Below are 13971 nucleotides of genomic sequence, written 5' to 3'. Positions count from 1 at the left end.
ATAGCCCTGGAATTGTTACAATTCAGGTCCAGAATAAATGACAGAATTTCTTACTAATGTGGCATATAAAATACTAGTAAATAACTCTAGCACTATAGCAATCGCTGTATAATGTTGGCCCGTGTTCAGGGGAAGGTAAACTTGAGTCTCAGAAGAACTGTGGGACATGTAAACTTGAAGCACACCTATGAGCTTCTTGTTCAAGAAAAGAAAAAATAGGAGAGTTTAGCTTCCCAAAAGAAAGAGTAACACCAGCAGAATAAAGAAGAGATTCTGGGGCAACATAATACTAGGTATTTTGACATTGTTTCAAGATTATGGAATGAGAAACTATAGTCATAGTGTTGGAAGACAAGTCTTCTTGGAATTTTATATCTGCAAAGGAGAAGTCAAGAAGAAGAAAGGTGGCTTAAGATTAAAAAAACAACCAACAACAACCTTACAATGTATAGTAATGTGTAGTGCTACCTAATAAGGGCCCTGTATGCTGACCCATGATAAGGGGAAGGTGACACTCGAGTCCTAGAAGAACTGTGGAGCATGCAAACTTAAAGCACACATTATGAAACCAAACTCCATCACAAGATGATTGTTTTCAGTTACTATTATAAGATCCAGTCAGTGTAACATGGAAAGTGAAAGGTTAAAAAGTTTACACATACCCAAAATAAAGCAATATTACTCTCGGCTTTCAGAAACACTCCATGTCAGATTGGTACATTATATATCTTCCTTTAAGCCTAGTGATACTTGATAATTTGCTTAACTACTGGGTGCCTATGGTGTCTGCAGGGAAATTGATTATTTGAGTGGAACTCAAGTAGAAGTATAAACTACCCCTTTAAGACATAAATCTGTCTTCTATTTCTATATCCCTATAATTCTGTATATTTTTACTATTAGTTTGTAGATTCCAGCTCCACCATCTATACCAATTTATTACCTAATAACAGTTTGCTGATGTACTACAGAAATAAAGTGTGTTGATGGATGGAAAAAAGATTAGTGTGGAATTTTGGCCTTCCTAATACGTTTCAGAATCTAAGCTAAATAAGTTGTCATATCTCTTAGAGTTGAGAAATTAGCCATGAATATTACATGAAATTATTGCTATTACACAGGAATATTTCATTGATAAGTCATGTGAATGAGGTCTAAAGAAAACGTGAAGATCAATTTATCAAATGCTTCAAGGGTGCTGGAATCACATGGACATTTTATTCTCTAGCTGTCTCAGCCACGGGATGTCTCTGTTACATTAAATTGCTGTGGTCTTTCTTTACTAGTAAACCTTGTATCTTTACATACAAGCACTGCTGCCTTGTCCCTTAATATATTAAAAGTCCTTGCAATCAGGTTTTATTTGTCTTGATTTTTCCTGTTCATTCATTCATCCCAAATTGCAAATTCAGAGGTCTCTCAATTGAATGAAATGACCTTCAGTTCCATGAGCTTTAGCTAAGGCAAAACCACAGTGACTAAAGGCAAAAGGATCTTACTTTGTGTGCTCTGCCACACCTGATTGACTCCTTCTTATTTATCACATATAGATAAGGTGCCTTCTCCCTAAAATTCACTAAGGTAGAAAAGGAAAGATCAGATGTAGAAACTTTCTGTGTCAAGGTCAGGGCCGTTTCCTTCTCCTTCTCCTCCTCCTCCCATTCTTCTTCCTCCTTCTCCTCTTCTTCTTTCTCTTCCACTTCCTCCTTCTCTTCTTCCTTTCCTTTTCCCATATGGAATCTTCTGCTAGCCTTGAACTCATTATGCAGTTTAAAACGACCTTGAACTTCAACCCCTCGCTCTCCCTTTCCTAGTGCCAGGACTACAGCTGAGCCTATTGTAGTGCAGTCCTGGAATCAAGCTCAGGGGTTTGTGCACGGGAGGCAAATACTTTTCCAACTGAACCATGTCCTCAAATGAAACTGGGATTTCAAGTGAAAAGTCCCACATCTGACATTGAAAGAACACCCACACGCCTCAGTAACTCTCCTGAAATTATTTAAAACAAAAATAATCATTACGTATTAATCCAAAAACAAGGGAATAAAGTCTACTAAAGAGATGCCTCATGAATTAGAACTTCATCTCTGATGACAGAATAGTAGCCAGATAATAGTAACCAGGAGCACTTGCCTGAGGACAATTTGAATTTCTTTTTTTTTTTACCTCTTTTCATATTGATTTTTATTGAGCTCCACATTTTATTCTGCTCCCCTCCCTGCCTCTCCCCTCCCCTCTTCAACCCTCCCCCAAGGTCCCCATGCTCCCAATTTACTCAGGAGATCTTGTCATTTTCTACTTCCCATGTAGATTAGATCTATGTAAGTCTCTCTTAGTGTCCTCATTGTTGTCTAAATTCTCTGGAATTGTGTTTTGTAGGCTGGTTTTCTTTGCTTTATGTTTAAAAACCACCTACGAGTGAGTGCATGTGATAACTGTCTTTCTGTGTCTGGGTTACCTCACTCAAAATAATGTTTTCTAGCTCCACTTCTTCTTTGTTATTGCTGCTGTCTCCAGGACTTGTAGGATGCCAAAAGCTGGGGCAACCACATTGTTTTAGTTTGAGCTACTGAACCCTACCACCAGTCAACTCTATGCAAACTGTGGCAGACTCCTATTGACAAAAACAGAAAAACAAACAAAAACCTTGCCTAATTTTATTTTACTCTAGAGTATGTTAGACTTTAAGTTACTTCTATCTTTGAACTATATCCAGTGGAAACAGCACACTGTGAAGAGATACCCATGTAAAACTTCATTATCTCAGGATAATTGGTATTGGAAAAGGTCACGTAAGGTGAAATCACAATTGACATTACAAGGAATGGTGATAAAAATGCTTAATTTGGAATTTTATCTTGAAAAATTAAACTAACATTGGTGAATTAATTGAATTAATGCTAACCACTTGCATCATAATTATATCTATGGGCAATAGGACTATTGTTATTGTGAACACTGTATAGAAATGCAACTGCTGACTCAGTACCCATTCATTGCTACAGCTCCTCCTCTAGGGAGAGGCATCTTGAGATTTCCCGTATTCATGTCAGCATGTCCCCACTGCTGTCACTGCGCAGGTTTTGTTTAGGTGGCTATATTTTTGAGATTCCAAGGATGCAGTTTTCCCATTATCCATATCTCCCAGCCAACATCCTGGTCCTTTGTCTCTTGAAATTTTTCCAGCCCTTCATCTGCCATGTTCCCTGAGTATAATGTTTAGAGATTGTATTATAGATGTATCCGTTTGTGCTAGGCACTCCACGGTCATTGTTCTCTTTATATATATTCTCCCTTTTGTTGGAAATAGATTCTTTTCTCAAGCAATATATCCTGATCACAATATCTCCTCCCTATACGCCTCCCAATCCCTCCCCACCTTCCCTTTCACCTGAATCCAATTTTGATAAGTTATACATTTCTATTATAGTCTCTGTCTGCAGCAAAAATAAGTTTCTCTGATGGGGGTGATGAGAGCTGCCAAGAGTTACGAAGCATGCTGGTACCAGACGGTGATGGTAATAGGTTCTCTCTGATGCCTATGACCTCACCAGCTAGCATTCATTGGCTGAGTTTACAGTACCAGCCATGACTTCCCACCAATTGAGTGAGGATTAAATACAATTAGATGGTTGTTGGTTATATGCAACATATAAATGTCATTCTTGCACCCTTAGGGACAGTCTGCCCTGGTTTCATAGCTAGGTAGGACAATTGATTGCTTTTCTCCTTGGCCGCTTGTGTGGCACTCTTTGGGACACTATGTGAGGCTTCCAGGTCAATTCCTTCAATATTGAGTCCTAAGTGTCTAATGTCTTCAGCAATAGGACTTTACTTTCAAGGGCAATGGTAATTGCCCGTGAAGAAAATACAGTATCCATGTATGAAATTCTCAAAAATAAAGAATTATAATTCACAAAAATATTACATTTTTATTAAAATGTAATTTTTAATTGATAAAATAAATATCACAGAATTTATTTGAGCAATTATTTAAATGTACCCACAATCACGTTGAATAAAGATTTCTCTCACCCTAAAATGCTTTCTTACAGTGTTTTTAGTTGGTCTCTATTGCCAGTACACTTCCCGACACTATGAACTGCCCCTTATGTAGAAATTTGGTGTTTTCAGAATGTCTTAGTTAGGGTTTCTATTGCTGTGATGAAACAAAACAACCAAAAGCAAGTTGGAGAGGAAAGGGTTTATTCAGCTTACACTTCCAAATCACTGTTCATCATTGGAGGAATTCGGGACAGGAGATCAAGCAGGGCAAGAATTTGGAAGCAGGAGCTGGATGCAGAGGCCACGGAGGGGTGCTGCTTACTGGCTTGCTACCCATGGCTTATGCAGCCTGCTTTCTTATAAAACACAGGACCACCAGCCCAGGGATAGCTGGGCTTTCCTACATCCATCACTAATTAAGGAAATGCTATATAGCTGGATCTTAGGGAGGCATATTATCAGTTGGTGTCCATCCTCTCCAGCGACTCTAGCTTGTATCAAGTTGACATACATCTAGCCAGCACACAGAATAAACTGTTCCGCAAACTTAATATTTTTAAGTTACTTGGAATCCTTTCTCTGTTGCTACATACTTTGCTAATTTGATCTTTAGCTGAGAAATAATTCACAACTTGGTTGTTATTGGTTTTTGTTTGTTTGTTTGTTTGTCTTACAACTTGCAGATGCTTGGATTGCTTTCCTATTTGAGACATGATGGAAAATAATGCATAAGCACTGGTAAGCAAGTCTTTGTGTAGGCCTCCACCTTCATTTCCCTTAATAAGAACAAAGTAGTGAAACTCTGGGGTCATATGGTAAGAACATGTTTAACAATTTCAAAAACTGTGAAGCTGATTTCTGACATGCAATACTTATTGGCATTTCCACCAATAAAGCGTAATGCCTCTCTCTGTGCATGGCCATCACAGTGAGTGAGCAGCATTATCTCAGCACGCTTGCAACGTGTACTTTTGCAATGTATAATAATGTTTATGTATTATTTGTGGTTTTTATTTATTTGTAATGTTTATGTATTATTTGCATCTTTAATTTATTTGTGTAGATAGTTCTTACATTTTAAAAAGAGATTTTTAAATGTTTTCTAATTTATCAGTTGTATTATTATTTATCAGATGTATTGAAAATGATTGTCCCCATTCAATAGCTTGTATTTCCAGCTTAATGGTAGTAAAATAATTGTAATTTTTCCTGTTTTGCTTTGTTTTTTTTTGTTTTTGTTTTTGTTTTGTTTTGTTTTGTAGCTTTTTCTATGTAACCCAGGCTGGCTTTAGAGGAAGGGGGATCTTTTTGAGTTTGAGGCCAGGAAACTGGGAGTCAACCTATCTCAGGACCCAGCAATTCCACTCTTGGGAATATACCCAAGAGATGCCCAATCATACTACAAAAGCATTTGTTCAACTATGTTCATAGCAGCACTATTTGTAATAGCCAGAACCTGAAAACAACCTAGGTGCCCCTCAATAGAAGAATGGATAAAGAAGGTGTGGCACATATGCACTTTAGAGTTTTACTCAGCAGTAAAACACAAGGACATCTTGCATTTTGGAAATAGAAAACACTTTACCTTTATTTCTTTTGGGGCCTTTTAGACATTTTTCTTTCTTACTTTATTCTTTCCTCCTGTCTTTTTTCTTTCTAAATTCTCTCCCTAAATATTTTGCAGATGCTCCTTTCCATCATTTTCCTCATTCTTGTTTCCATTTTTTTTATAGAAATCATGTCAAAACAAAGCTCCTTAAGAAAGCCCCACAAATGACTCTATTCTCTTCCTTATTATACTATGCTGATTTACTCAGAGAACTAAGAAACAGTAAATGATATGTTTTCTCCATGTTTCTGTCTCTTGGGGGTGGTATAAGATATGTTGGTAGTGGTGGTAGTGTGTGTTTGTGTGTGGTGTGTGTGTATGTGTGGTGTGTGTATGTGTGGTGTGTGTATTATGATAGTATGTGTGTATGTGGAGGGATATGGTGTAGTGGTTGTAGTGTGTGTATGTATGTGGTATGTGTATTGTGTGGTGTCTTTTTATGTGTGTGTGTATTATGTGTGGTGTATTGCAGTGTGTGTGTATCTTACGACCACACCCATCATATGGCCACACCCATCATATGGCCACACCCATCTTATGGCCTCACCCAGCCTTTTATGTGGGTTCTGGGTCTTCATGCTCCAGCCACAAGTGTCCTTACCCACGGAGATATTACTCATCTCCTTGTTTTTCCTTTTACAGGTTTATTTTTTTTCTCCAGCTCCCTAAACTTGTCTATAAATTATATGAAAGAAGGATTGTATCATTTCCACAGAACTCTAGTGCTCACGACAGCACCCACCTCACAGTAGGTGTGCTTTTCTCTCTTTTCAGATATGATTGACAGAAAAAAAAATGAGAAAACCTCTCAAGTGTGCAAGCGAAAGCATTTAGAGAGGGACTTTTATACTTTTGCTTAGTTTTTACTATAAAATGGGCTGCAGTTTATTACAGGGAGTAAAACTGTTCTCAGAAGAGGAAGGAAGCGACATTAAAGAAAGGTAATGGGAACATTCTGGTATTGTGTTGGAGCTCCAAAACATGACAGGCTCTGAATGCTGGGGTCGTCTGTCACACAGGATTATCCTGTTGCCTCTGTATGCCCATGTAGAGTCCTTCCATCAATTACTTTGGGAAATTAAGCATCTATGTTCTAGATTTGAAACTTTCTGTAAGATGTAAAGCAACTCTTATCACGGACACATATATGTCTTGCCTGCCATTCTTCTGCTCTTTGCCTACCTTCATCTCACTCCTTAACAGAAAGCTCAGAGGGCTACCATACTGGGATGCAAAGATGCAGGGTAAATGGTGCTGATGCAGGGCCTCAGGGATGCAGGGCCTCGGGGATGCAGAGCCTCGGGGAGTATTCTGGCGCACACTGTAGTGTCTCCTCTTGGGCGCACCAGATTATTTACTAGTTTCCTTGTTGACATTGTCTTGACAAGTCACTCTGGGAATTCAGTGCATTTTTCCCCTTCACCTAGACACTGCCAGAATATTTGACTTTCTGGATGTGTCAGGCAGGCTTGGTAATTAACTGGCTCAGCATTTTTGTTTGTCAGGGTGATATAACATAGGAAGGGAAATGTTTGCTTAGTGAAGCCTTGCCATAAAACCTTCAGGAAGGATTATACATCATCAGGCCTTTGGCTCCCCAAGGAAAGTGTTCTGAAAGACAGAACATCTTTAGTGTCAATTTTCAACCGGGAGAAAATGGAGCTGAATGAAGTCTGTCATGTAGAATGGCTTTCATAAGTTGTTTCCCATGTGAACCACAGGAAAGGTCACTTTGAGGGTATTAACAGAAGGCCAGCTGGTATGCTTCTGGGAATTTGAATAGTGCTGAGGAATCACCTCATATGTGGGTGCTCATGCGCCATATCCAGGGCCACATCCAAACTCGGAAGGATTGGGTTTAGTCTGCATTTGTGGTTGCAGCGTGTGTACCTGATTATTGCGATCGCATCTATGGAAAGTGTGGGTGAAGCCGGCTTGGAAAACATCTGTACCTTCATTACCTATGCTTGTCTTCGGAAAATCTCTCTTACTAAAACTCCTGTATCGGCGTGATTTTAAAAATCTGTCCTGCAGTAGCAACTTTTCTGTGTACAGTTAAGATAATAAAATAAAATGCAGCCACCACCGCTGCCTCTCTAAATCATAGGGATTTAATCTGGGAAATGACTGCTGATACCCTATGATACACCCATTTCAAAAAACAAAACAAAACGTACCCAAAGACTGTTAAGGGGAGTCTGTCTCTCTGACACGATAATTATAGGTTCATTTTAGAGTAAGAAACTAATACAGTTAAGAAGGATTATCATTTGGGTTCTCACAATGCTAGGTCGAACATATGGCCCAGAATACTTGCCTGGGCTGTTCTCAAGGGAGTATTTTTACACAAAAGTTATGAATCAGATTAATATGCTGATCTCCTTGCTTGCTCCTCCCTTCCTAATTCCAAAGCTTTTTTGAAACACATTATAGTTTCTAGATTTGTGTCTACTGTCATTCTGTTTGTGGGGAGAAATCAACTCAATCTGCCGACAAAAACAGCATAGTAACCCCCAGCCCTGGCTCAGGACTTCAGCCACAGAAAGAATGAGAGGTCAGGCTCCACCTAGAGAGGAAATTTCTTCCAATATATTAAAAAACTGGAAAATAAAGTGGAGTTTTAATATGTTTGTGAATACACTCCATCGTCCCCTCCCCTGGTGTCTGAACAATTATTGTAGTAAGTACAAAAGAAATCTGTTTGGGGTCGGTAGTGATGGGCCGAGTTTAACTGGCCCTTGGGATGAGAGCCGCTGCCACAGGTAGCAACAGAGACATGCAAGGGATGAAAGCCGCTGCCACAGGTAGCAACAGAGACACGCAAGGATGCACAAGTGGATTCGCATCTCCTCAGAGCTCTGCAACCTCCATCCTACGCTTGGGGTCCATCCTACGCTTGGGCTTTTCCAGGGAACCTGGCGCAGCCCTGAACAAGAACCTCCCTGGTTGTGTTGTGGCATCCCACACTGGCTAAATGCTAATCCCGAGAAGCCTTAAAGCAGGGGGCCTTTTAGTATTAGTCATGCTGATCAATTTTAATTGAAAAGGGAAAAGCATTCGTTGTGCACAGTATGGCATCGAGTATAGCCACTAATGGAGCTGCTAGCAGGGAAGCCAGAGGTCCCTGCTTGTTTCTCTCCTGTTAAGTCTGTCCCCATTTGAGGAAATGCTCATCCTGAGAGGAATACACACTGAGTACAGAGGCAGGAAAGCGTCACTAGCAGGGTGACCAGAGTAATCAGGTCACCATGGAGATGCACACCACGGTTCCCAACTCCATCACATTCCTTACTGCAGTCCTTAAGATAAACCAAGTTGTTGGACAGTGGTTGCTATTGTTACTTAAGCATTTTCCATATAGCATCCAATTCTCCCTTAACTGTGGCTCTGTACAGTTTGCACCAACATCAGTCTGTGACTTGACTGCCCTGTCAGGGGCTGATGTTCTTGGATGTGCCTATTTGACCTCTTTGCCAGCTCTGTCCTGCATTTTCTTCTGTGACCTTGGTACAGGCAAAAAAAAAAAAAAAAAAAAGTTAGCAATTTTTCTGGGTATCTGTAGAACTGGTTCCCTTTTCATTTATTCTTTGTCCAGATATCATCTTTAGAGAAAGACCCTTCATCCCATGGTGACAACTCGGATGGCCTTCAGACTGTCTAGTCTGTCTAGTCTGTAACCCTCCCCCACCTCAGGATCAACTATCCCTGCGATCTTGTTCTTTATGACACTTTGCACATTCTAAAGTCGCCCTGTTCACTTCCTTACTCCCTGTCTTCCTCCCCCAAAGGAAGGCACTAGAAGGATGTAGCTTCTCTCCACACCATGGTGGCATGAATGCTAGAAACTTGTCTAGCACCTACAGCTGTTCCTTCATCCAAGACTTGTGGCAAAACAAATCTGCAATCATCGACTATAACAGTCAGTGATACTCTAGAGACACCAAAGACAGTGTGGTGATTGTGTTCCCATTACTGTGGAGACATACCTGAGACAAGCAGCTTAATCATTCTGGATCACAGCCCTTCATGGTGAGGCAGTCAAGGCTGCAGAAGTGCCGAGAAGCTGCTCACATGGCATCTCTAAGCAGGAAGCAGAGAGAGATGAACCTGGAAGTCCACTTGCTTCTTCTTTTTATCAGTCCAGGGACCCAAGTCCCAGAATGGTGTTGCCTATACTTGGAGCAGTGTTCCTACCTCAGTTTACCTAATCCAAAAATTCTGTCCCAGAAATGCCCCGGGTTTTTGGCATTTGTGTTGATTCTAGGTCTTATCAATTGACAATCAGTATTAACTGTCATCATTGATTACCCAGAGTAGCTTATCTGGAACTAGCAAATGACAGTGAAAGCTCTGAAGTATGGTATACCTAGTCTAGATTCTAGGAGTCCAGGGTGAGTGAGGGCAAGATAGCCTTTCTCTAAGAATTATTTCTCTTTCTCAAGAAATCTACTCCGTTCACACAACTTCTCTGCTTTGGGGGAAGAAGTCTTCCATGAGGAGATAGAGGGAGTGGGACAAGGCAACAGGGGTAAAAATGACTAAAGATCATCATAAACATTATACACATTGGATCAGAAAGCCATTCAACAGTGCTAGAATTCGCAGAGCACCGTAAGAACAGTGTTTTTCTTCCTATAACATGGCATTTAAAAATAAATAAGCAAATGAATGTTAAATTAGAAACAGAAAGTATCCTACCCTCTTGAATGCTGCTGTTGGGATTTGTTTTTGTTTGTTTGTTTGTTTGTTTCCCAAGTGTTAATTCTGTTTTATTAGCCAACTGGAAAACTAGACAATTCTCCAGTCTAGGGAGACATTAACTTAATCTTCTTCATCATCACCAGCTCCAGCACCACCCTGGCCCGTCTTGGCATTCTTCCTCTTCACTCGGCCTGGTTGTCCACCACCATAAGGAGACCGGAGGGAGAAATCAATGTGCTTCTGGGAGTCCAGACGAACAATGAAGGACGGGATGTTCACCACTGCTTGCAGTCCCTGATGTGACGCTGGCGGATGAGCACACGGGCATGGTGAATAGATTTAGCCAAACCCAGCTTGAAGACCTGGGTCTGCAGCCGCCTCTCCAAGAAATCCTCAATCTTCAGGCCCAGGATATAATCCAGCTTCATCTTGCCCTCATCCAGCACCCCAATGCGAACAAGTCGCCTCAGCAGAGCATTGCCTTCAAAAAGATGCCGTGGGTCCTTTTCGTCCAGCGTTAGCAGCTCTCGGGCGGCCTTGCAGATCTTGGCCAGGGTAAATTTGACTCTCCACACCTCACGCTTGTTCCGGAGCCCATATTCTCCGATGAGTTTCAGTTCCTGGTCGAGACGCGACTTCTCGAAGGGTCTCCGTGGGGTCACATAGGTCTTACGACAAACCCAACTTCTGGCAACCGGCATGTTGGCGTCTCTAGGCCTGCCGCGCCTAGGAGCTCACGACTGCTGTTGGGATTTGTAAAACCCAAACTATCTCTGTTCTTCATGTTACTTGGCTTTTAATAATATTTTATTGATATATATTATATATAACAAAATTTATAATTCTACAGTGTGTAGCTGGGCCCCAGGAGCTGCTTCTGTTGATAAAGTGCCAGCTATGCAAACATGAAGACCTCAAATAGAATCTTCAACACCCATGTAAAAGCCAGGGTGAGGCAGTGTGTACCTATCACCCTACCATTGAGGAGGTAGGGACAGATAGATCCCCAAAACCCGCTGGTCACCCAGCCTACCTGAATCATTAGCTCTAGGTTCGGTGAGAGAACTGGTAAGTGATCAAAGGAGATATATTCAATATTGACATCTGTCCTCCATAGGCATGTGCACCTCCACATACAGGTGCACACACACATGAATACACATATACCCACCATGCACACACATGCACACACACAAAGTGCAGCTAGACAGTTTAGTCTCAGAATTAGACAGTTGCAATCACTATCCAATTTCTCCGTCATCCCAACAATAAAACTCAGAATCCACCAGGAATATTTTCACATGAGCTTTCCTTTAGCTTCCAGAACCCACAAATTTACTCTCTAAATTTGAGATATTTAATATATAAATGGAAACACACAATAGGGGAATTTTACATCTATATCCTTTTGTACCTTATCAGGATTGTAGGTAGTGTCCATATTTCACTTCTGTAAGATCATATAACATTCCATATGCCCCTTCATGTTGAACAATTCATCAATCATTAGACATTTAAATTGTTTTCGCATTTTGACTTTTACAGTTGAAACTGTAATGTTTATTTTTAAGCGAGTCTATACATGGGCAAATGGCTACAGTTCTCTTGGAAATAAGTCTAGAAGTGAATTTGCTGGATTATATGGCACCTCTTTGTTTTAACCTTTAAGGAAATGCCAAAAGGTTCTCTAGAATAGCCATACTATTTCACATTCTCTAGAATAGCCATACTATTTCACATTCTCTAGAATAGCCATACTATTTCACATTCTCTAGAATAGCCATACCATTTCACATTCTCTAGAATAGCCATACTATTTCACATTCTAGAATAGCCATACTATTTCACATTCTCTAGAATAGCCATACTATTTCACATTCTCATTTTCAGCTTTCAAGGTACCATTTTTTTTTTAAAAGATTTGCTTCTCTGGTATGTCCCCTTTGCTGCTTTGTCAAAGACTTTCTGAATAGATAAGTGTGGATGTATTCCAAGCTCTCTCTTTTATCCCAATGATACTTCAATTTTTTTTTTACAACTTCCTACTATATTGATCACATAACCAAGGTAATCTTGAAGCCTTGTCTAGGTCTTCCAACTTCATTACCCTTTCTCCTCTACCTTCGCCTTCTTTTCCTCTTTTTCTTTAAATTTATGTTTTGATCCTTTAAGTTCAGAGTCAGTTTGTAGTTATGAACCAAATACCTTGCTGAGATATTGACCGAGATTGTGTTAACTTTCAACTTGAAGCTATCAAGTCCTTCTTCTATCAACAAACATGTGATATTCTGTTAATTTAGTTCCTCCATGTTTTGCGATTTTCTTTACATGGATCTTGTAAATTTTTTATATATTTATACCTGAGACATTGTCTGTTAACAGAACAATAGTTCCTGAGAGTTTACTCCTTTTATGTCACTTGAGTCCTGGAACATTCCTGAAAACTTCCAGGAACCTCACCTTACCACAGTCTAATAGTTCAAAGATTATTTGGGAGACTGCTACTTGTGAAACTCATCTTTATTTGGACATATTTTATCAAATTACAGCCCCAGGAGGACGTTATGTGGTGTTGTTCCAGAGCTTCAAAAAATGCATCTGTTAGTTACAAGCTATATGGTATAGGGAATTTTATTATAGAACACAACTGGTTGCATTCTCTTAGAAGGGGCAATTTTATAAGGTGAAATTTTGGATATATTCTAGTTTTCTTTTTATTGCTGTGATAAAACACTTTCATCAAACAATGTGGGGGGAAAATGACTTGTTTCAATACAGGCTACAGTCCACCTATGCTAATTAGCATTATTTGATTTTTTATTTGAAAAAAATTTCAGACAATATATTCTGTTCAAAGTTTCTCCTCCCCAAACTTCATCCAGATCCTTCCCACCTCCTACCCAAACAACTCAACCCATTTCTTTCTCTCTCTATCTCTTTCTTTCTCTCTCAAACAAACAAGAAATACACTTAAAAAAAAAAAACAAGAAAAATGCAAGAAATACACACGCAACTTGTAGAAATACAAGATTGAAAGCCATAATATATAGGCAACAGACTAATAAGACAAAAAAAAAGACCAAACAAAGCAATATGAGACAAAAAACGCTACAAAAATACCATTGAGTTCATTTTGTATTGGCCATCGACTATCAGGTATGGGGACTGGCCTTAAGTGTAACTAGTACACCCAGTGATACTCCGTTATAGAAAACTAACTTTCCTTTGCAAGCAAGTGTTCATTGCAGGTAACTTTTCCATTGAGGGTGAGAGCCCATGTCCACTTCCTCTTCTAAATTCTAGAACACTGTCTATCTTGAACCTATATACCTGTTCTGTGCATCTTGCACAGCCTCTGTGATTTCATGTGCTTATCAGTCCTATTGCATCTAGAAGACACTGTTTAATTGGAATGTTTTGATGAAGACATTCGTTTAGGACTAAGTGTCCCCAAACCTCTCAATGTCTGCACACTGTCCAGTTGTGGTTCTCCGTGTTAGAGCCCATATACTGCAAGAAAAAGCTTCTCTGATGATGGCTAAGTGAATCACTAATTTATAGGAATAGCAAAATGCCATTAGGAGTCATTACATTGCTATGTCCCTTGAACAGAGCAATACTGTCTGGTTTTTCCATATACCCATGGCCTATCCAAT

At 39.9% G+C, this 13971-nt stretch overlaps 1 pseudogene; it reads right to left on the bottom strand.

The window, feature by feature from the left end:
* Window positions 1-10435: 10435 nt before the first annotated feature.
* Window positions 10436-11053, bottom strand: LOC130870134 (40S ribosomal protein S9-like; annotated as a pseudogene).
* Between the last annotated feature and the right edge of the window lie 2918 nt (window positions 11054-13971).

Source organism: Chionomys nivalis, chromosome 2, assembly GCF_950005125.1.
Source record: "Chionomys nivalis chromosome 2, mChiNiv1.1, whole genome shotgun sequence".
NCBI classification, from domain to species: domain Eukaryota; kingdom Metazoa; phylum Chordata; class Mammalia; order Rodentia; family Cricetidae; genus Chionomys; species Chionomys nivalis.
The sequence above is the reverse complement of the archived record's forward strand: the minus strand, read 5'-3'. Positions and strand labels throughout refer to the sequence as shown.